The sequence below is a fragment of the Falco cherrug genome, chromosome 3, assembly GCF_023634085.1.
Source record: "Falco cherrug isolate bFalChe1 chromosome 3, bFalChe1.pri, whole genome shotgun sequence".
Lineage (NCBI taxonomy): Eukaryota > Metazoa > Chordata > Aves > Falconiformes > Falconidae > Falco > Falco cherrug.
In genome coordinates this window covers 16,923,753-16,947,956 of record NC_073699.1, presented here as the reverse complement: position 1 = coordinate 16,947,956, position 24,204 = coordinate 16,923,753, and the positions used below count along the sequence as shown (strand labels likewise).

General features: G+C 40.8%; 3 long non-coding RNA genes across 4 annotated transcripts in view; 2 read left to right on the top strand and 1 right to left on the bottom strand.

Annotated features, from left to right (window-relative positions):
- The window catches only part of LOC114015945 (uncharacterized), a 61,785-nt gene that overhangs the window by 2,386 nt on the left and 35,195 nt on the right, over window positions 1-24,204 (top strand). For both annotated transcript variants that reach the window (XR_008731340.1, XR_008731341.1), the window contains exons 2-3: window positions 166-241; window positions 1,395-1,534. This is a non-coding gene — a long non-coding RNA (uncharacterized LOC114015945). The remainder of the gene's footprint in view (window positions 1-165; window positions 242-1,394; window positions 1,535-24,204) is intronic.
- Window positions 5,396-22,383, top strand: LOC114015949 (uncharacterized). The gene is made up of 2 exons (XR_003560152.2): window positions 5,396-8,844; window positions 20,719-22,383. It is a non-coding gene; the product is annotated as an uncharacterized LOC114015949 (long non-coding RNA).
- On the bottom strand, window positions 17,923-20,728 carry LOC114015946 (uncharacterized). Its single transcript, XR_003560148.2, has 2 exons — window positions 19,417-20,728; window positions 17,923-19,233 (listed from the first exon to the last, which is right to left on the bottom strand). It is a non-coding gene; the product is annotated as an uncharacterized LOC114015946 (long non-coding RNA).

Here is a 24,204-nt window from a genome sequence, read left to right as displayed (position 1 = left end):
CAAATGGATTTCTTTAGGTTTTGGCTTATTAAAAATGTGTATTATCAATTATGATATTAAAAAAGCAAACAAACATGGTTTTCAAGTATCGTGGATCTTGTTTACATTGAAAGCTTCTTCCTCTTCTGAAAACTAAACGTCAAAATTTGATGTGATTTCCTGCAGTATTTCAGTTGTCTTGGAACTACGTTTTTTTTGGCAAAAGTGACGCTTAAAATTGAATGCCACAGGTCCATTAACGGTTAGTATTTGTGTACAACCTCACCCTTGAAGTTGCTGTCTGATTTTTTTTTTATGTTTTCAAATATTCTTAGAATATGTTAAGTTCTAAATATGTCTTCTAATCTTTTGCAGTTGATATAAGCAACTTTAAGTGCATCTGTAAAAGGACAGGATCATCTAAGCTATATTATATGTTGGCCACTATATTCTTTTCTTATGCAACCGTCTTCAGTAGCTGGCTAGTTTATGTTGCTAGAAAGAATGTAAATGGAACCAAGCAGATATGCAGTAAACAATTTTTGTGTGGATCATTAAAAGCATTTGTGAAATATGCTCTGTCATTGCTTCAGATAATTTTCTACACTTACAATGAAAAAATTGCTAAGGGGACTTTCAAGCTTCCTATGATTCCTTTCACGCCCTCAATTTTTTTGACCAAGACACCTCTACCGGCTTGGCATTTGTAGTGTTGTACAGCTGGTTATTGATTTTTTTCGTTCTTAGACGATATAATAAGACATATTTTTTCTCTCTGTTTCTAATGTGTAATCACCTGAGATGAAATATCACGCCCCATCCTCTTATTCTGAATGATGAATAATTTGAGATTGAGGATAAAATTTGAATAGAAAGTTGCAATATGGAGTTACCTCTCAGTTGTGGGCTGGAATTGCGGCCAAGTGTCACAGGAATAGTTTTCTACATCGGTATGGGGTTAAAAAAAAAAAAAAAAAAAGGATATTTCCTGAAAAGCAGAGCACACTGAATTCTCCATGAACAAAACAACCTCAAATGCCCTATGACATGTGAAGATCATCTCTGGAAACTTAGTGGGTCTCTTACTGCTTTTTTACTCCACCATTTTTAACATGTTTTCACCACTGACAACTCCAAATGCTCTACAGATGTCACAGTCTCTAGTGATAGCCACACATACATAATACTCCTTTTTTCCCCCCTTGTGAAGCTGACCTCACCTTAACCACCCTGAGGGGCTGAGGAAAACCTCTGCCTCACATAACTACAGCCACCCCAACACTGCAGGTGTATTATATCATTATATTATTAGCTCCACAGGAACAAGCGAGAGGACATAAATCTGCTGTATGAATGTCAAATGGGCTTCAGCTGAAGCATATATTTAATGCAGTGTAAATGACTTGTATTTACAGATGCGTCTTATGCAATTGCGTGTGTCAGGCTGGTGAAATGTGGCTGACATTGGAAGTCTTGATGACGTAACCAAGATGAGGTCAGTAAAAATGCATGCCGTTTATATGTCACCAGAGGCCTCCTGCACAAGCGCAAACAGGTGGGACTTATTTTTATTACGGTTTTGATTAGCTTTGGAGGGAGTAAACATGCTAGTTTTTAAATAACTCTGTGATCTATGCACTATGAGCTCGACTCTGATTATTGTTAGTCATTTCAGTGGAACAGCTAAGCAAATTAACGGGTACTCTGGAGTGGGATTCATCTGAAGTGAACACATGTTTTGAGAATACAGGCATCTACAACTCAGTAGCTCACCTCAGTCCCCCTTTGTAGCCAGAGGAGAGTCAGTCAACCAGTGTAATCCTGCATCCATTTTAGCCAAAAGTGGATGTTTCTGTTCAGTGTGAATCATTTCTCCCAACCACTATTGGCTTTGTTGGTTTGGTCTCCGTTGGCTAGAGCAGGCACCTGGACAGCTGTCTCCAATACAGATGTTTACACCACAAGGACCTTGAGAGAGATATCTTAGGCCTTGGGTAAGCATGGCTGAGCCTAGATCAAGGTTAATTTTGTTTGTTGGATAGGACTTAATCTGGCCAGCTGTGACTTCTGGTTTAAGTAGCTATGGATGAATTTGGCCACTCATTTTGACCTCATGAAGAGACCTAAGAAATTTTGAAAAGAAAAATGTGTCAGGAGGGCAGAGGAAACCAGGGTAAGAGAATGAATTTTACTCAGATGAAGAGTGGTCATGGGGTTAATTTCATGGACATGGGCAGGGACAATGTCTGGTTTTGGTGCTGATAGTAAGCTGGTATTTCATCAGAATGTGTGTATAGGTTGCTGACCATCATTTTGCCCTTTTGAAGGAAGTGACCTTCACTTTGATGGCTATAGCAAGACAGGAATGACTAGTGATACTACTTGACCTCTCACTACAGGTCACTGCAGGAGCTACAGATGGCTGTTGTCTATTAATTATTAATACAGCTGTCCCCAAGGGTTTTGCTATCAAAAATGGCAGTGGTGATGGGAACTGCTTTTGCGGGTTTGGGATGCTGAATTTTTTCAATAAGCTACTTGTCTGGCTGCTGTCATGCTCAGTTGACACCATTCTCTCACGAGGGAGAGAATCCCATTTAAATAGCAGTGTCAGCTCCAGATTACGTTTTTTTTGCTGACCAAACCATAGAGCATGGCATGAGATAGAGACCGTTCCTTGCCTACCTCACTGCCTAACCATGGGTGCAGGGAAAAAGCTGAATATAGCCTTGGTGAGAAAGCAGTAGAAGATTTTGGTGGTTTTTCTCTGGATCTATAACACAGGTGTGTTTCACGGTATGTATTAGTGGGTTAAGCAACTCTTGTGACAGCTCTGGGTAAACAAGGAGTGAGGAACCTTTTACTAACCAGTGCACATAGTGACACAAATGGGGCAGAGGAAAGGCAAAGTATTCATATATATAATTACCATTTCAGCATTGGGTTCAGAGTGCTGAGCAGCTGGGTTATGGAAGCAGGTTCCTATCAGGTTGCACAGGGAAGATACACGTGAATGTGACAGAAACAAGGCCTGACTGCTTGTCTGGGAGGCTGATGAGATGCAAGGGCTGATGCCCATTATTTCTTACACACTGTCAACCTTTTACTGGTGTAGCACGAGTCAGCTATACCAAACTTTAGTTTTGCACTGAGTTGTACTTCCTTTCAGAGCACGAGTGTGTGTTTTCATCTGGTTTCACAGAGCTGCTTCTCACTTTACTGCAAAGCATGGAAAAGTCTAGACAGGAGACATGAACCTGGTTCTGCCATCTCTGCCTGCCCTGCAAGATGGTTGGGTCAGTATGCCCGACAGTTACATTATACCAGGCAGAGAGATTGCTAAGGGTTACATCCCTTCTCTTTGATCTGCTCCAGAGTAGATCTTACTGCCATATTGTGGACTAACCCAAGATGAACCATCAGTGTTGCAGTATTTATTACCATGAGGTGGACACTACCTCTTTGCAGAGAAACATCTGCACACCACTTTGACTGTCAGACTGAGCTGACATCGATGCAATTACCTGGTCTGAGCTCCTTCCACTAGAAGAGGTTTTCCCTAAGTGCAGATGAAGCTGTAATGAGTCCTCACGCCCCTGTCTACAGAAGCTGCCCTAGTCCTGGATATAAGCCTCAGGCTGTCTCAAACCTCTACTGAGCCTGCTTAACCCAAAGCCCAAACAAAAGCCACCACATGGGAATTGGGTCCAGTAACCTGGCTTGCATTTGAACCTGAAATCTGGGAGTGAAAGGCTTCATCCCAGCAACATCCAGTCCTTCACTGTTGTTCACATTCACTTACACCAAGGAGGAGATGGATGTTCATCCATTGAAGAAACAATCCCTGCACTTCTCTTCACTCTTCTGGATGTCCCCCGCTGTTTGCATAGCTTCCTTGCTTAGAATAATGAATATGTCTAAAGCAGGTTTCTCAGTGTATGGTTTATCTGGTTATTAATGATGTGGAGCACTTCAGGACCCTTAGGACCTCTGCATTGTTGCTTTAATAAATGTCTTTCAAAATGATGAGGCCACTGGCACCTTTTCCATGCTTTTATGGTACAATGATCTTAAAGTAGCATGGTGCATTTTATTTATTAGCCAGCCCATTAATCACACAGGTATCAGTTGGCTTCAGGGAAATTTTTAATTAGAGATATTTAAGGTTGAGAGAAAGTGCTTCTGTGACAGACAATGAGAGCAAGCAGAAAGCAGGAGGCAGGCTATCTTTGTGGCTCTGTGATTAATACAGGATTTAAATAAAATATTCATGAAAGGAAATTGAAGTTATAGCCAAATCCAAACGTTAAACCTCCTTTAAAACTCAAATCTAAATTCTTTGGAGATTCATTCTTCTCTGTATTCATTAGTGGGGAATGATTCTGATGAACATGAGAGAAAAGGGAATTTGTTCCCTAATGTAATAATTTAGCAACATTTTTAAATGTTTCTCCTAAATCTTCTTGAACCACAATTTAATATCATTGACAAAATCCATATCCTTATTTGAAATGACTCACAAGTCACTGGGACAGGTACAAAGGAAAGATCAGGGTGGAACTTGGGACATCTCTGACAGCAAACTGACATGCATGAGGCAGAAAGAAAAGACTGTGTAGAGGGCAACTGCATCCTTCTGGCAGTGTTGGATAGGTAGTTGCTAATACTTAAAGCCTGCATTGTCACATGAAAAATGAATGGTACTGGCTCTGCAAACATCTCCTTTGTTAGTTAATTAGTCAGGTGTACTCTGTTTTGATATAGCACCTCTCTGGCATGCTCAGAGGCATCTCCTAAATTGCTCTGTAAAACAGATTGTTAAGAAAGGGGGTGGGGGGAGAAGAAGGAGGAAAAAGAAAGTCAAACAAACCCTGTAGCAAATATTGCATGTGACTCAGTCTGCACAAAGGGCAAAGTGTGGAACATTAAATTCTTCTGCTTGCACAGAGCAAAATTTTTAGTCTTGGATGACCACATTTAAGAATTTAAATGTGTAGGGAAATTAATTTTTCCAAGTTACTGAGCTCCTTCAGCTCCATTTCTCTGTTTCCCTTACCCTTCTTGTGTGCCACAGTATTTCTCCCTAAACCCAGAGCATCCAAAAGTCCTTTGGCCTTTTGGTGCTATGAACTTCGGAGGTCTTACTGGAGCATTTCCAGATCCCTAGTGTGGAAAGGAAAGCTGTAATTTTTTCCCTTCTTACAAGTAGTGACCTGAGCTTGTTGACAAGGAAGGAACATGAGTGATGCTGTCTTCAATGTGAGTCAAGCTACTCCTGACTAGAGACAGAAAAAGATCAGAAATCTCCAAAACTGGTATGTGACAAGTGAAGCAGCTCCCAAGACAGCACCAGGTCCTGCCTGCAATGACACTGTCACCAAGGAGAAGGGTGAGCTCATAGCCCCTTCCTGCTGGCTTGTAGAGAAACATGGAAAGCCTACTACCGTCTGTTCCCACTAGCTGTATTACACAGTGGCGGTCTTACTGGGAAACTGTGGTCCATACACTTGCCAAATTTCTCAGCTTTGAGAGGAGCTGTATAAGGTTTCTGAATGAGAAAAAAATCTCCTGGGATGTTTCTGTGTTCTCATCAGAGGGAGACATCTAGGCACATGGATGGAGCTCACAGAGGCTTACACATCACTGAAATCCCTTCAAGTATAGGCGAAATAGTTTGCATGCACAGAACCACATTAAGGCAACCCAGGGCTTCAGGCAAGACCACAGCTGGTTCCTCCTTGTTCAAGCCCAAGTATTTCTTGTGTGCTCTGCTTTGCCTTGTGTGTAAGTGGAACTAGTCCTCTTCCCTCAGCTGCTGAGATGTTTTTCCCGTTTCACTTTTTCTGCAGACAGACAAGGGCTATCTTTAGTGATAAGAGATTTCAGCCTTTATTTTCCCTTTACATTGTAAGTGCACTCACATAGAAACAAAAAGTGCTTTGGTATTATTATTGGTCACAAGATCAACAGGTTGCAGAATTAAAAGCAGATGTTCACACCTCCCGGGAGTATAATTTTAGATGCCTCCTGATCTTGGCAGGCATCATTTTTTTGATTACAGCTTCATTTTTTTATTTTTTTTTTTTAAGTACAATGGCTACAAATAAAAGGATTGAGAGGTTTTCTTTTTTGGGGGGTGGGGGGGTGGGAAATGCTCAAAGTCTGAATCCATTGCTTGACACCAAAAGTCAGGTTTGATGTACTGTGGCTTTGGTGGAATTGCCTTTAAATGAGATGAAAAAGAGGCGTACTGTCATCCAAGAACATAGCCCGAGAGTCCTTCTATATGACCAAGAAAATACTGGTGTTTTTCCTCCGGTTAGGCTGGAAAACTCCTAGAGGTTTGTGGACTATTTCTGATTCTCTTACTTCTCTTGGAGAAAAAAGACTAGCATGTGGATTTGCTATTTAAATTCTCTTCACTAATGCCACTTTTCATGGAATAAGTTGTTAAATTTGGTAACAAGCCCATCTGAAATGTCATGTCTATCACTGTAGAGTTCTAATTAACACTAAGGCTTATTAGTCTGAGTTGCCTTAGAATTTGAATAAGGGCAAAGCTATGCATTGGGCTATATGCGATCTTTGCCTCTAGTAGATTTAAAATTTTATTTTCCAGCCTAACCAGAAGAAGTTACATGTGCAACTCACACTTCCTCCATTCTTATTAAATTCTTGTTACCAAAGATTTTAGGTTAGGGATTTTTCATTGTTCACAGACAAACTAGGGAGCTGGGAAGAAGATACCATTGGAAGAGAAGCAAGACCTGAATCAGAATTATGGGGACAAATGAGAGTGTTATTACATTGCTGATAGCTCGTTTTTCCCCTAAAGAACATGCCCTCTCCCCCACCCCCTGCAACAGGTGAAATTCAGAAATCACTTTCTCCTCTATTGGAATGAATGTGTCACATTGAAACATATTTCCCCCTGCTCTAATTTCTCACAAGCCATTTGGCAATCCATCTTTTCAGCCCATGTTGTGCAGGTCTATGATTGTATTTGAAATTCCTGTACCCATTAATCACCACGCTGTGACCTGCTTTACTCTGTACTTACTAAGCTCCTTTCCTTCACTTCTGGACTGCCAGTACTGTGTAAACTGTTTACTTTTCTGGTGTAGCATTTGCTCAGCATTTTGGCAAACTCCAACAAAATGTTCCCAACTGACTTTTGGCCAACAAACGCAACAAGCTTTTCTTAAATGGAATTTGATTCCTACATATGTTTGTCCTTGTTCACAGTTTCAGGCAGCTCTTTTAACCATTATCACCTGGCCTCACCTTGTCTCTGTTGTGACTGTAGAATGAAAACAATTGTCACACAGGCCTGAACACTCTTTGCAGGTCCTACTCTTTATTTTTTTTGCTTTCCACCATATATCTTCGAGTTCTCAGGAGACCCATTTAACTCTTGTACTGCTTGCAGTCAGGCAGAAGAAGATGTTGCTTTCATGGAAGAATGAGGGGGAAAAAATGCAGAAATGGAAAAAAACAGCAGAGGAATTGGAATTTCCACTCCATTTTGCTGAAACAATAAAATAGATCTGATGCTTTAAATCAGGGGTCCTCAAACTACAGCCTGTGGGCTGTATACAGCCCCCAGGGTCCTCAATCCGGCCCCCGGCATTTACAGGCCCCCCCCCCCCCGCGCCGGGGGTTTGGGGGGGAAACCAAGCAGCCGCAGATGGCTGCCTGCCACTGCATCCGTGCGCCGGCCCCCTGGTTAGAAAGTTTGAGGACCCCTGCTTTAAATATTTGCCTTCCAATAGGTACCCAGCCTTGTGTGAGGTTGTGCTGGAAATATATGGAGCAGGAATATCTTTGGCATAAACACTTCACATTCATACGCAGAAGAAAGATGGAAAGAAGGGGAAAATAACAGAAAAATGAGATTTCTTTCACTAAACTTAAGCTGTTCAGGAGCTATTATCACTGGAGTGTGATAGGACAGCAGCCAGTGGACCCCATCTATCTTTACACACTTCTCCTCTGTAGGAAAGACCAGAGGGCGTTTAGCACTGAAGTGATTACAAATGAAGTCTCTATACTTAACTTTGGGTAGACAATGAGCTTTTAAACAGCTCAAAAAATGACAATGACTTTTTTTAACGGCTGCAGTGAAGTGGGAGAAGTCCTGCCTGAAAATGTCCAGTTCGAAATCAGGTGGCAAGTCTTGAGTCCTAGCTAAGAGTGAAGCCTGTGTTTCCTGAGCTGTAGTGCGATGCATGGCCCATCCTGCCTCTGCTGACCTGAACTGTCTGAGCCTGCCCACCTGGGAAGGAGCTAGCCAAATCTCACTGTCACAAAAACACTTCCATTTCCCACCATTGCCAGGAATACCTGAAGAACAGCCCATTTGTGTATTTCATGTTCTGATCTATGTTTAGCCCGCTGTTACCCTTTTGTATTGATATGTTGTATAGTTTTTGGCTGTTCTGCTTTGCATCTTAGTCAGAATTGGCCTAAAAAACCCAAACCCACAAACTTGAAACCCCAAACCCATTGTGCAAATATTTTAGATCATTAAACAAGGCTTAACCCTGTCCAGGAGAAAAGGACTTCAGAGGTCTTATTATGGATAGTGTGTTTATTATTGTTGTTCTGTGCTAGTTGCTCATCTATCCTGCTGGAGCATAAAAGACATTTTGCACTGTGTGTGCTGGTAGATATCTCAGTGCTTCATCTTCACGCAGCAGAATGTAACTGGGTCATTTGAGGACAGAGTGTGGGTGGTGCTTGATAGTTTTTATAAACAAATCAAAATACCTCTGCTATCCCCAGTGCCTAGTTAGCTGTATGCTTTCCAAGTTCTCAGTGCTGAAAGCGTGGAAAGTTAGATACTCTCCCGGCAAAGAAACAGAGGTACGTGTAAGTTTGATGTATTTCATCTGACTTCCTAATGGTCTAACTCTTAAAATTCCCTCACTCCTACTCTATCACTGTGCATGGAAGTGCAAAATAAACATAACTTTTATCTTGAGGAGACAGCAGATAATCCACGAGACCACAGATGACAGAGGTGTTTCCAGGCTGCTTCTGCCTACACACTCTTTTGAAGCCTTGATATTCAAATTGCATCCATTTAGGCTCCCTTGTGCATTGATGGAGTAGGTGTTAGCTGGCCTACGGGAGATTGACTGGAGATAACAAAGGTTCAGGTCAAAAGAAGGGAACTTAATTTTCTCCACTTTCACACCAGTTCTGAATTCGAGACCTGGTGAGTCTGTCAGATGCTGTTGCTAGCTTATCCCATTGATAGCCACACCAGGCATCACCCTTTCAGAAGAATTTTTGTCCAGCTGTGTTTTAGTATAAGTGTTGGTGTCAGTCACAGTGTCTTGCACAATCTCATAGGCTTGCCTTGAACAGCACATGCTGGTATAATGTAATTAAAGGTATCTACTCCTTTACTTCCTATCTTTCTACTGTTACACAGGCTTCTTTATATGGGCTAGTCATAGGTACATTTCACTGCTGTGATCTTTTACAGTGGTTGGGCCTTTTTAACTTAACTCGCTTAACTACTTCAGCAGTAGTTTTGTAACACATGTACATTGCACATTTATCGAAGCACGTACCAGCAACTGCAGATATACAATAAACTAATACAATTGTTCTTAGTGCTACTAATGTAGAACTTGACTTATTTGGTTGCCTAAGTATTTAATTGTATAACATCTTGTGGCCTATACAATTGGTTTTAGTGATAGAAAATCAAGGCCAAAGAGGCATTTTTGGGAATTTTTTTTGTGATTATTTTTTTTTTGTGAAGAATGTTTTTAAAGCACATGAAGACAATAAGAGTAACACTTAAATCCATTTTCTGTAAGAAGGTGCCATCACCATTTCAAAAACTTGTTAGATGTGGCCTCAGAAGTAGTAGCAGGAGTTCCTGTGATAATTCTTTTCCCAGAGGCACCATGAGCCCGGTTTAGAGCCTGATTTATTCACTGATGTAAGAAATGACCCATGCTCATGAGTTAGTCAAGTGAGAGAGATGTTAAAGTGCTGCTAGCATTTCCTCCACTTCAGAAACAGCATAACAGCTCTTAAGCCTCCATTTCCCCCCCTACAAAAGTCCTACTTTTTAAGTCAAACAGGAATTTCTTCATAGTGCCAGACACCATATTTGTTTCTTACCTACCACCCCCTACACCAGTTCTGAAACCATTTGTCCCACCAGTACAACCTACTTCATCTTAGCAGGCCCACTAGCCATCTGTGGGCTCCTACATCATCAGCTTTTAATGAATGGGATTGTAGCAACCAAACCAGATGATTTTTTAATCACTCTGGAGACAAGGAGGGAATTTTTCAGTTTCTATTCACTGCAGGAATAGTAAGTAGCAGGAGAGAAAATAAGAAAATGTCTGATTTTCTACCTCCCTGTGATGGTTCTCATTGGGACTATATAGCTGGAGTAACCTAGGACAACTCGAAGCTTTTATTCATGTCAGAGAGAACTGCAGGTCCAGGCTGCATCTGAGAAGCAGAGAAGCCCTATGGTCTCTTGTTGTCTACCCAGTTCTCCTGCCTTGAGTAGTTCCTAAAAGAAAATTTACCTTTCTTGTCCTTCAGAGCTTTTCCCACTCAGGAAGCTGACTGTGTGCACAGCTGAAAAGGAGAGTAATACTATAAAAAACACTTTGAAAGCAGGGAAGGAAAAATGCCATTGAGCCAAGTGTTATTTTGAGTCAGTGGAGTAGGTTCTGTTTCTTTCTGTGTGTTACACAGAGGTCGGAGGCACAGACACATGCATACACACCCCTCCCTCCCCTGGCATCTTTTTTTTGCTGACTTCAGTGGCAGTTTTTTTTTGTTCAAAGCCTTCAGGGTTTGAACCCTGTTTAACACCTCTCTGTTGAGCAATTCTGCTGCTCAACAGTCTATGCCTAGTCAACAAATTGTGCCTGTGATTTTGCAGTAGGATAACATTGTAGATAAGACACACCTACTGGGCACTTTCAAGTTATAATATTGTGTTAGTCATTGCTTTTATGTATGTTTATACACAATATCTGCCCGAAGGTATACATTGATTTCCAGCCATCAAGAACACATTTAAAATTGGCTGAGTGCTTAACCTTTGTTCACAGAAAGTATATTTTAAGATTTTTTTCCCGTTAAGAATTATTAGCTCAGAAGAGTTTGATATGGCTATAATCATAATCATGATTATTGACTTAAACTAGAATTCTTCTAGTGATTTTATTCCTTTTATAAATTTGAGTTATACTTGTAATTTACCTTTTGTCTTTTAATAGTTGTATTCCCTTAATATGTATTGATTTAAGTGGATTCAACTGTATTTCAGGTAAAGATTTTCTGACAACTAAAAATAAAAATCTAATGTAGTGTTACTTTACTTATCTGGTAATTTTGAGAGTTTCTATAGTTAAAATAGGGAGGCAAAAAAAGGAAAAAAAGGGATAAAAGAAGATACAGTCTGAGATTCACATTGCAGGATTAAATGCTTAAATTCAGAACAATTCTGACAAGCCTCCTCTCCCAGTATGAGCTAACCTTGGAAGCACCTAAAATCAATCATAGCTTCATTTTTTTCCCGTCTTAGTTCCCTAGCTGCTGAAACCTAATTTTGCTTGGTTCATCATGGGCTGAACATCTAAGTGCCTGCCTTCTTCCTGCACGCACCTACCAATTCAGAGATGTGTAGAGCGAAACTCAAACTCCCTTCCAGTCCCTGGAGGTGAGGAACCCATTGGGAGGCTCCAACAACAGCCGTCACCCACCTGCAGCCACAGCATAAAGCCCAGCAACTGTGTGTCCCTCTGCTGAAAAGCACAGTGAGATGGAGGGGAAGGGATGCTGTTGTCTTCTGTTTGCATATTTTCCTCATGGGAAATCCATTCAGGTTGTGGCAGATGGTGTGAATGTGATCACTTTGCCAGGGTTCAAACTGGTTGTATCAACTTGCCAGGGGAGCACTGGAATAGGGCCATTTTGTGTCCCTCCTGTTAAAGCTCTGCAAAAAAGTATGAGGCTACAGAAGGGGAACCCATTGGTGAAGGAACCTGCAGTACTGATCCATGATTTTCCCTGCATTTTATCCCAAGCTCCTTAATTTGTTAAGTGGAGTTGGAACTGTGGCCCACGTCATATCCCAGTACCCAGTTGCGGGGCTGCCTGCCTGAGATATAGGCTCAATTTTAAATCCCTCCTCTGCTCAATTCAACTAATCTGAAGTTTGCTGCCCCTGTCTTAATCACCAGGGTAAATGGACACTCTTGTTCAGTTTTAGAAGAGACAAACTCAGGTATTTTACATAAAGCTAAGCAGATTCAGCTACTAAAATAGTGAAAAAGTAAAGTCAGGAAGTGTCTAAATATGGCAGGCAGCTCCAAATCTCTATTATTTGATCAAAAAGGACCGATACCCAGGGATGGTTAAAAGGGTATCTCCTTGACATTATCATAGAATGGTTTGGGTTGGAAGGGACCATAAAGATCATCTAGTTCCAAACCCCCTGCCATGGGCAGGGACACCTCCCACCAGACCAGGTTGCTCAAAGCCCCATCCAGCCTGGCCTTGAGCACTGCCAGGGATGGGGCACCCACAGCTTCTCTGGGCAACCTATTATAGGACAGTCCTAGGTGCTGGTGGTGATGCCTTAACTCTTGGCAGGGTGTGAGTCTGCTTCTACATCCAGGCCTTTGTCTCCAGCGGGGGTTTTTTGTGCTTATTCATTCAAAAATTACCTGTGAGTTTATCTCTCTCTTATTTACCACTGCACATCTGGGAAGATTTTATAGACTCCAGAGGGAATTCCACTTGGAAGAATCCCATGGTATTTAATTGATTTTAAAGCAAAGAATTTTACTGCTGTGGAAGAACATTTTTGCACAGATTACTCGAGACCTATTTAGCAGGCAAAAAGACCCTTCTATGGATTTTTAGACTACATACTGCATTCGTGATGCCGGGATCACAGCCTTCACCTGAAAATCTCTGATATACAGGTGAAGCAGACAGCTTCAGTCCCTGTTTTACCAGACCAAGCTTCCTCTGCAGTAAGACATGAAGTCAATGGTAGTGTTAGGAAGAGATTGTGTTTTTCCTGATTCCATGCCCTGAGCTGTAGCTTTCCTTTTACTCTTCATGTTCATATTCTCCAGGCCTTTATAACTCTCAAATGCAGATTGTATCAATGCCATGAGGTGAAAGAAAACTAGATCATAAAAAAATTTACAAGTTGTTTTACACCCATGATAGAATAAGGCAATCAATTATTTCCTCCTTCAAAACAACTCTGCCCATGTTCAGACATGGATTGTTGGTGTATTTCAGAAGCTGTGTAGCAGCATGAATGAATGCTATGATTCATGCCCCACGCCTGCACCTCAGGATTGATTCAAATGGCTATTATCATGTTTCAGAATGTGGTGGCGGTAAACACAAGGAAGATGTGCTATGTTTAAGAGCCTCCCATGTCAAAATACCCATCAGCTTTGATTGATACTTACTGACTCATGGCCATACAGGAGACATGAGATTTGTCAACTAGGATTACAGCGGTGTAATTATTTACACTCCCAAAATGTTCAGAATGATAAAGTGTTTGTGTGAAGTATCATGTTAATGGAACTACTAGAAAATCAATACCAGGATTGCGACTGGATGCCATTTAATCTATTTTTTCTGGTTATATGTCATAGTAGAGTTTTCTTTATCCTGCATACTCATACAACTCTATTTGTGTCAAGTTCGTTGCAGTAATTGCAATGACACTGGTAATTACAGACAGCATCATGCGCTCACTTCTGTTCTTCATAAGCATATACTCTCGTCTCTGAAAATTCTGTCCATTTTTTGATTTGGCATCATTCTGTCTTCAGCATTTTATTTCATTGGGCCAAACCCTGCTAACCTTTCTACAGAAACTGGAGTTTTACCTTATTGAGAAGTAGTTAAGGTAATGGCTGAAGTGGGCTGAATTACCTACCCCAGACACCCTGTGCAATCCTGAGTTGTTCCCCCTCTGCTAAAAGGGATAAACAATGCTTTTTGTTATGATCTGTACACTTTTGCTGAACGTTTTAGGGTCTCAACTGACTACTGCTAAGTGCTTTTACACCGTTTGAGACCCCAAATCTCTCTTGCAGGGCTGGCAGTGTTAAGATCGTCATAAGTAATAAACAGACACCATAGGATTTGGTCCATGGTTAAAATACCTGATGAACCACTTCTGTAAATACATCCTTGTACTATATCTTTTCATGTCCATGGTAGGAGAATTTGTCCACTAACCTCTAAACTCATGAAGGCTGGAGTCCTCTTATTTGTCTGGCACACCTGATTGATTATCAAGATTCTACACAAAAGTAATAGACCTCTATAAATCAGCCTGAATAATAATAACAATTATGGTAATGATTGATACATGAGCATTTATTTGTGTTCCCCTCAGCCACACTAATGGGATTTTGATGTATAAATCTCTTCTCATTGTAACCAGATTACATAGTTCTGAATGCAAAAATGCTGTTTCATTTAATCTAAAGAAGAAAAAGTCTTCCTTTGGTAGAACTATGTAATGATATAGATCATGTTATACTAGAGATCTTATGGAAATGCTCAGCATTGATCTGATAAAAATTGCTATGGGGATTATAGATAAATTCTATTGTGTATACAAACATTCCCCTGGGAACTGCTGCGATACTGCCTACAAAAGCCAAGATTATGTGTTCATGAAGAAGCTGCACAAGTTAAATAGTGTGGGTTTCTATTCTTCATATAGAGCAAATGTAAGTAGCATATAATCAGGCAGAAAGGTCAGGAAAATTTTGTGTGTTAATTTGAATGGCAGAAACCAGCAAATCAGCAATTTAAGCACAAACTGTAATGTCTTTGGGACAGAGAACCTGTTTTTGTTACATATATCTGTAGGGCAACAGGGCACTGCAGATGGCTGGTGTCTGTGTTTCTACAGTGTTAGTGAAACATGAGTAAGACGTAAACCATAGTAGTGAAGATGCTGATCCAGCAAACAGTTAATTCCCATGACCATCTATTGAATTCAAAGATAGTAATCATGTAAGTATCCATGCAAGGATGTTTGTGTTGGTAAGTTCTAGGCTCAAGTGGCTCCTGCTTAAGTTTTCACAGGGACCCAGGAAAAACAAACACAGATTGTCGGGTATTTAGTTGGGTGCTTTAAAGGGAAGTGACCTCTCTCATCCAGGCTGGACTAGTTATTCTATCATTTTTTATCTAGGTGACTCATATCAGAGCCTTTTTTCCTCATCTCCAGTAGTTTCTAACAGTTCTATATTTTGTTGCTGTTTTCAAGCAGCCAAAAAATAAACAGAAGAACCAAATTTCAATGAAAGCTGTATTTGTATTGGAGCACTTTTAAAGTCCTGTAACATAGGCTTTTACTATGAAATTATCATGAGACTCATAAGAAAGAGTTACTGATGGGAAATTGGACTGAGCAAATGAGTTTTGAAGTCTACATGGGTTTCAAGCCACAACAAGTTCAGGTTTGACCACAGATGCATACAAACCCTTTCCAAATGATACACATTGCTTTTGGAAGGAATATATAAGGCTTTGACAGACTGTTAACTTTCTATTCCCCTCTTCACCCTTTGGGACACTTAGTGCACAGTTCTACTTGCCAAATTAACTCCCAATATATCTGTATTCCACATCCTGCTAAACAAACAGTTACTCAGAAAGGTGTTCATGTGTGCACACATACACACACACTTATATGAGGAATCTAAACCATTCTATAAGGACAGTCTTCCAAGCAACTGCTCTTGAAATCCTGACTGTTCCCAAAACTAGAGTAAAGACATTAGAAATTTAATTACCTTTTTAAATCTCTGTTTTCAATTAGCGACATGCTTTGTGGTGTAAGGAACACAGCATGGAAAAAAAAAAAAAAAGATGAGTTTTTCATCCTTTTTTTTTCCTGAAGGATGCGTCAGTACTAGAAAAAATTGCATCTATACTATGCAACTGTCTCTTTCACATACCTCATAATGAAAGATGTCCCTTACCATGGTTCCAGCATTTTCTGTACTCCACATATGGCAGTGTTGTGGGCAGGTATACATGGTGGTGGACTGTGGGCAGAGGCAAACTTGTTTTGCCTGTGTTCTGAGTAGAGCAACCAGAGGCTGGATGCACATCGTTATCTCAGTGCTGAGCCTGAGCTAGTTTGTTCTCCTGAAAAGTGGGATGCATTAAGTAAGGCTCAGTGCTGGGATAACCAGGTTTAGATGGCTTCTGATTTTCTCAGTGTGGTCATAGCTTTTATGGGTCTCTTGGCTAATACACTATGCAGACACATCCACAGATTACGTGTTGCATCGTTTTTAATCATTCAGTTAAGTACCATGAATCTATAGCTATAGGTTATTTGTAGTAAGGAAATGAAAATGAAATATTTCCTTCTGGACATTGTTTTCACACTCTTTTTCACTGTAGCCTGGTTGCACAGTGGCTCAGGAGGTGGAGAGGAGGGGAAAACAGCCAATAAAAACTGCTTAGAAAAAGCTCCCTGCTTTTGAGTTCCTATTCTGATGAGGCTGAAGTATCACCTTTGCCTCGCTGGCGAAAAGCATTGCATGACATAGCATTACTCAGCTGGGCCTAACTGTGTACAGCACTGTATTTACAATATATATACATATATATATATATATTTACACCATTAGTGAACTCTCTCTAATCGCAGAGGAAGTGTGAGTGCAGACCTGGACGGTCCGAGCAACTCTGCAGTCTCTTGCTTACAAGACAGTCCTTTGTGCCTTTCCAGCCCACTCATTGCAAGAGGTATGAAAGAAACCTGTCTGCACAGGATTTATGGCTAGCAGAAAATGCACTCTCTCTTCCCGTCCATCCAAATCCTTTCGGGAAGCACCCATGTAGTGTAAGTGGAGCTCTCTTCCAGTCATCTATTTAGATTGGAAAGCCTCTTGGTTTTCTTGGAAGGCAATCACTTATGAAGTCCCCCTGCAGAATGCTGTTGAGAACTAAGCCATGGAAATTATTGATATAATCATGTTCAACCAATTTGTAAAGCCCTGGTGGGGGAGGGCATGAGGAGCCCTCAGTCTGACATTTAGAATTAATGCCAGGAAAGTTTCTCCTCCAGAGAAATGTTGAAAACCCAGTGTTACTTATTTGCAGTCATAGTGAATGTACAGGACCTGACCAGCTAAAAGAATAGTCTAATCAAAATCTCATCGAATGCAGGGGGAAACGTCCCACCAGCTTCAGAGTTGAAATGTTGAATGTATTTCTCATCTGAAACAATGTAAGGAATTAACGATTAGAGAAGGGTTTGCAGCCTCCGCACAGAAATTTAATAGGGGCTGCTTACCCTGGTATTTTGATACTCAATTTATCCATTTTTATTTGGAAGATGAATCACCCGAGTGCCTATGCAACTTTCTTCTTCAAGGGAATTTAAAAATGCATCCTTTAATAAATTTGGCTCCTTACATCATTAGCTTAATGACCACCAATTTCCATCCCAACCTGATTTCCCTTTCCTATTCATGGCCAGAGAACTCCTGAAGCTTGGCATGGTTTGGCTTCTGCCCATCTGCTTTTTGTGGTGTGTCCTGTGGTGACTGGTAGGAGAACAAACGCCGTAGGCTACTGTTAAATAAAGCAGGTCAAGGCTTGTTCTCTGGCCCTAAGGACAAGTGGCACAGGATCTGCATGGCTCAACCCCTCTTCCCACCATCTCAGATAATATAATGATTAATCTCTATGGGCCACACTGTCTAGCACTTAAGTCCGTGGTAGGGATGTGTTCAGGTTACTAGTGTCGCCAGAACTGCAGACGAGTGGAGGGACACTAGGACTGCCATTTCCACTGGCAGTGGATTTGCACTGTGGCCTTAGTACACGTCTGTGAACATGACCACCACAGGGAACTGACAGCGCCGTGACAGTGTGTTTGTTTAGAATTATCTTAATTGATGCTGAAACTATTCATTGCTTCCTGTTTATACAACCTCCAATAATGTCGAAAGATCAAACACAAAAACCTAGCCTGGCAATTTTCAAGAGCTGTCAGAGGGTATAACAGAAATGACTTAGATAAATGTGCTTTCAACTTCCATGAAATGTAAATGTGTGTGTAACACATCAGTCTGCCAGCCTTTATGGAAAGCTGTCCATGGATGCTTTTTTGTTCTATGAAAACATTAATTTCTTTTGCAATAGCATGAAGCCTGGAAATCTCAGTAATCAAAATATATATCAAAATGTTTGAATATCTTTCTTTCCTGGATCTTCTATTTGGACTTTGAGTTTGGGATGTCTTCTCTCCAGGCCTGTGGTGGGGGTCTGAAAGCTCATTGACCCATTTTGGTGTTACAAAAGATACTAAAGACATGTATGTCCCATAAAGCTTTATCCAGTTAATCTATAATGAATTTAATGGGATTAATATAAATTAATAGATGTTTTCCCTATCATTATATTATCATTATTATGTATTGATTTGTGTTTTGGTAGTGCTTGGTGGCTTAGTGCCTAGGTACAGGATCATGTGCATTGTGTGGTTTCTTGTATCAAGAACTGGCCATTTTTCCAGAGGGGCAGAGTTCATCCCATGGACTTGACAGAAAACCCAGTTATATACCTTTACATGTAGGCATGAGGTATGTTAAAACATGTTTGGTGTTTGAGAGGGTGCGAAATTGCCTCTGGGGACATAACCATTGCCTTTACATCAGCTCTATAAACTTTCAAAAGCAGGAAAACTGATGCTGTTGTTCCAATAAACAGAATTGATACAACTTGCAACTCCAGCTGAATGTTTTAACACTCTTCCTTGGGAGAAAAGAGGAGGGTTTGGCCTTTCAGTCAGGCATCAAGGTGCCAGCTGCTCAGTACGGGTGAGGTGAGAACCAATCTGCCAGTGCTTTTTCCCCAACTTCATTGCAAAGCCATGGAGCTTCCTTCCATCAGCAGTTGGGCTCCGTGCAGCTTCTAGCAATCAAATTATGTGACACATAATAGTTTTGTTTGTCAACTGTGACATTTTTCCAGCAAAGCATAATATCATTCTCAGGTCTGGTGTTGGAATATGAGTAATTACAATCAGCATACTGTAACACCTTGTCTGGCTGTAGCCTTTTTCCACAAGGCTAAACGTTCTTCTGCTGATGCTGAACAGAGATTCAGAGACCTCTTTCAGTGGTTCCTTCTTCTCCAGATAGCTTTACATTTGTCATTTCACAGACCTGTGCTTTGTGTTCCCTTTATGGAAAACAACAAGAACAAAGTCATAATATACTCTGAGATTTAAATAGGAAAAGGATGTAGTGGACAGTATAGCAGTGACTTCTGCTGAAGAATTTGGACCTACTCAGAGTGGTGGGTATCCTCCCAATAGGCAAACTAAACATGTTAAAGCAGGGAGCATTAACTGGGATTACTTACCTCCTCACGTTACGATTCATCATTTTGTCTTCCATTAAGATTCATTCTAAATGGCCACGGTGAAGGATAAATAGGAAATCATTCGCACCACCTGTGAACGCGATATGAATTACTCTAGGAAAAAAATCAGGTACAAGTATGTGAAAGAGAAAACCATTTTGGTCTTCAGAAGCAAACACCTTTTGATTTTCAGAGGCTAAATCCAGTGGATGCAAAGGGAATCATGTGAGGCTGTGATCCTTATAGCCAGGCCAGTGTTCTGCAACAGTGAGAGTCAGCGTGGCATTGAGCTTATCGCTGGAGACACTCTGCAGCTTTCTGGTTGTATATTGTACACCTTTGACTTTTAGAAGAGATGATTATATTTAGATCCTAAAATCAAACATTGTATAGTCTTGTGGGAGAGGTTAAAAGCTTTCAAGTGGTTTTGTGTTCAGACATTGTAAAATAGATTTGTGTGTGTATACGCATATATATGTGTGTGTGTGATGATGTAGGTTGTTTTCAGCTACTTAAGATACACCCAGCCTTGTTTCTTGGGGAGGACTGAATTTTTAGATTTTTAGTCTGATTTCAGTGTCCCCAGTTGAGTGAAAACTGTAACATTGCCATGTTTGTCTCAGATCTACCACGGCCAGGCACTTTCATGCATGATGATGTTTTTACCTTAAAAAAAGCAAACAGGGAGCACCTTCAAGGATGTGAAGGAATCAGAGCTTCATTCCTGAGGGGAGGAGACCTGAAATATTTATAGCATTTGTGCTACAGCTAGCTAACAAGGGTTGGGGGAGGTATGCTTGATATCATCTGTCTTATCATCTGAGGCTAAGTTATAGTAATACACCCCCCCTTTCCCTCTCAGCTTACCTTTTTTAAAAAAAAAAAAGATACAAAGGAAATACTTTTCATGTCAACTGTATGAGGTAATGTGCAGTGTTTCTTCTTAAAAGCCAGGGAAGAACAGTAGCAGATGGGCCAAACATAATCTATTGCCATCATTTCACACCGCAGTACAGGATACTAAGACACCTTTGCATAATTACTATTTTGAAAAGCAAACTGAAACTAATAAATTGCACCTTTTCCCCACTCCTTTCCCCTTTCCTCCTCCATCCAGACCAGCTGTTTTTGAGGGTGCCCAAGCTTCCAATTCTGTTCCATTCTTTCTTACAGGATTTCTTCTCCATTTCTCTTCCTTTTGGGTTAACTCCAACCATTGTTTGCTTCACCTTTACCTCCTGCTTGTGATCCTTTTTCCTAATGTTTCCCATTGAATCTCCTTCTCATTTGCCTTCTTTCCAGGTTGCCCAAGCACTTCAAGAAGTCAGCCTGTTTTTCATATCCCAAAGCCTGGGAATGGGAGATGGATTTCAGTGAGCCTGACTGAAAACCTCACTGAACTCTAGACACAGCGTCAGCCCCTTTCAAAAATAGACACAGGTTTTGAATTGATGAAAACCAGTGGTGTTCCATTATCTTGAAGTGACTGACACCAGTTTACACCAGCTGAAGATCTCTTGTTAAATCCCACATTATCCACTGGAAACAACAGAAAAAACATTTGAATGACCTGGAAGACAGACTGACTCACTGAAGTCTCACCTTAGGATATGTGCGTGTTTTAGTGCTGCCACCTTCTACTTTCTGTGTGTGTCCTTCCCTTGTAACCTAGACTTTATTTTATTTCAACATAAGGGTAATGGTCCAGATTTATTTAATTTCTTATAAGTTCTTCTGGTTACCTTTGCTGTTGGTTGACTTTAGACCATTTTTAGTAGAAACACTGAGGAAAAAGGGCCTTGACTACAGCTTGTAGGCTCTTCTGCAGTACCATGACTTACTAACATCTCCAGGAACATATAACTTCAATAAGAAGGAGTAGAGGAGCAAAGGTTCAGAGAATGAGAAGACAACTCCAATTTTAAAGAGAAAGGGACAGCGAGAAAGTCTGCACATCCCCACATCTTGTAGGTTGCTGATGTCACCCAGGAGGCAGGAGGATAGTAGAAAGGGTGGAAAGAGCCAATACCATCTTTATCATCATCTTCTGAGCTATGTGTATGAATAAAATAATTACCTGGGATGGTGAAGGAGCTCCATGGTAGACTCAGAGTGTGAGATTAGGTTTCCTGATTCCCATCCCTGTGTTATATCCACCAACAACACTGCCTCACTTAATGGGGTAAAAATTGGCTTCACATCAGGGTGGAACATTCTGTGTCTCCACCACGTTGACTGCTCCATCACTGAAGAGAGTTCTGTTTACAAACTCCACCACTGCACTTCTTACTGTTAAATTCCTCTTGGGTTAGGGGTGAGTCCAGGATGGTTGAATTTCAGCAGTTTGCTCTGGATTATGTTTTAAGCCTTCCTGGACAACCACAGCATGTTGGTCCCAATGAGAGTAATTCCAAATGAGCCAGTAAGTGCTTTCATACAAAACGGCTGCTTTCAGTTCCCTATCTGTATAGCAAATTAGCCTTCACTTTTAAATTTTAAATTGTCAATTGTGATGTGATTCTGTATTTAGACCAGCTGTATCCCTTCACATTAATAAAAATAATGTTTCAATTGTTTGAAATTTCACGGGGTAAAAAAGTACAAAATACCCGTTGAAGTTGTCATCTTCTCTGTGAATATCAGCTCCGCAAGCATGGATATCCCCAGCTCCTAGAGGTCATTCAGGTCCCTGAAGGGCTGTCATGGACCCAGCATAGCTCTGCTTTCCTGTCCAGAAAAGACATATTAGCGATACAACTCCACAAGCTTCTGGGAACAAGCATCTCTGAGAAGTAGCCCTGTTATTTTTAGGGAGCAGAGCCATCCATTAGTCAATGTTTGAAAGGAAAAGTTTTTTTTTTTTAAATTTAAAATATTTTTTTTGTTTCATAAATAAGAATTTCTTTAGTAAGAAATGTGTCTTTGAAATAAAAAATGAAAACATTTCATTCTGCAAATTTGAAAGAAGCTTTTGACTATTTTCAGTGGTTCTCCATTTTCTTTTGTGGCTGAAAACAATTCAACCTAAATTTGTAATTTTTGCATCAGCTGAATCTCTGTTTTTTGGATGGAAAAGAGCCTCATAATGATGGGATATTAAAGTGCAGCTTCTAGAAGGAACAGAACTGTTGTGAGCATGTTTATGTTTACCATGCATTGCAGACTTTGGCTTTGGAGGAAGGAAGCTGTCAAGGTGCAGTAAAGGCTGGATGCACCCTGGGGGCTGTAGGGTCTCCTGCTGGGGACCTGCAGCAGTGGGCTTTCACAGCCAGGGCCCACCTCACCACCCCTAGCCAAGGAGCGGGGCATGCAAGGGGGTAGCCAGAGGCAGCCCTGAGCATCAGGTACCTATCTCCATAAGACTGGAGATAGGCTGAGGTCAGACCAGAACATCAGGCTGCAGGTGGGGCTTAGGATCAGGTCCATTGAGGGCAACTGGGGTCAGACACATCCCAGGATGGCTGGTCAGGTTCATGGGGACAGTGCAGTGAATTAACAGAAGAACAAAGACCAGTGTTTCTACTGAGAAAAAAGGTCACTAACATTCCCTCTCATGAAACAGGAACATTGATCTAGTCCTCGTCTAATGAGTCAATGACATATATTTAAATGTTCTTGGAAGTCTCCTATCCAGTTGTCAACCTCCATGGGATTATAGCACCAAGCAGCAAGCTCTACTTTCATTGCTGCCTAAAGGCAGGAGAGACTCCAGCAGATTGAAACAAGGGCTGACCACAATTATAGGTGGTGTACAACAGAAAAATGTACAAGCACAACTGTGGTTCAGAATTAAAACTCAGGCAGATAAAATACTGCATTCCTCTGCTTCCAATTAGTATGAGAAAGATGTGTTCTTGGCGATTTCTCCTTTATGCTCATTTGAGAAAGAAGAGTTAATTTAACTACAGTTAATTTCATGCCCTCTATAATGTACCCAATTATATTGTCCTAATTATTTCAAGCCCTCATGTGCCTTGGTTGAGTGCCTTTTTTGGAAGAGGATATTAAATAACGATTATCCTCCTCATTAATACAATGCACGATAAAGAGAAAACAAACAAGACATGGCTGAAAGGCATAAATATCATTTATACTTTTTACTCACTTTCCCCCCTGATCTTTCCACAACAGCAGTAACATTAGTCATGGAGACAGGAGGAGGCTGACAAATTTTTTGTCTTGACTTGTCATTCCAGTTTTGTCTGGTTAATGCGTGAGGGTGTGGGCATCCTAGAAGCTGGGCTTTTCTGAGAGATCAGCTATTATTGATTTATAGCAAGCACTAGGTTACAACTGCAGAAGTTGAGATCTGAATTAGTTCTAATTGATCCTTGTTTTACTAATTTGGACAATGAAACATAAAGAACCGAGTCGTAGTAAAGAATACGGTAGGAGGGTCACATCCATCTCTTACGCATGAAGATTTAAATGGTGCAGAATTAGTGCTATCGCATCCATATGAAGGTAGACAGGATTTGGAGACAGCGTATGAGGCAGATCTGTCTTGCCATACTTCATAACAGGGTGGGATTTGATTCATCAATTTGCAGGTCCATCGGCTGGTTCTGTTCATGTCACTATATATTAAGAGCTCAAAAAAAATGACCTCTGGCTCCTGCTCTCGTGCATGTGCATTCAGATCTCAGACAGATGCTTAAGTCTCTGTCCTGATTTCTGCACCAGGTTGCCGAGACCCAACACTCATGTAGGTGGGCTTGTTATAAAGCATAAAGAACAGTACTGAGATACAGGTAAGATGGTAACCTTCAACTATCATGTGATTAAGCA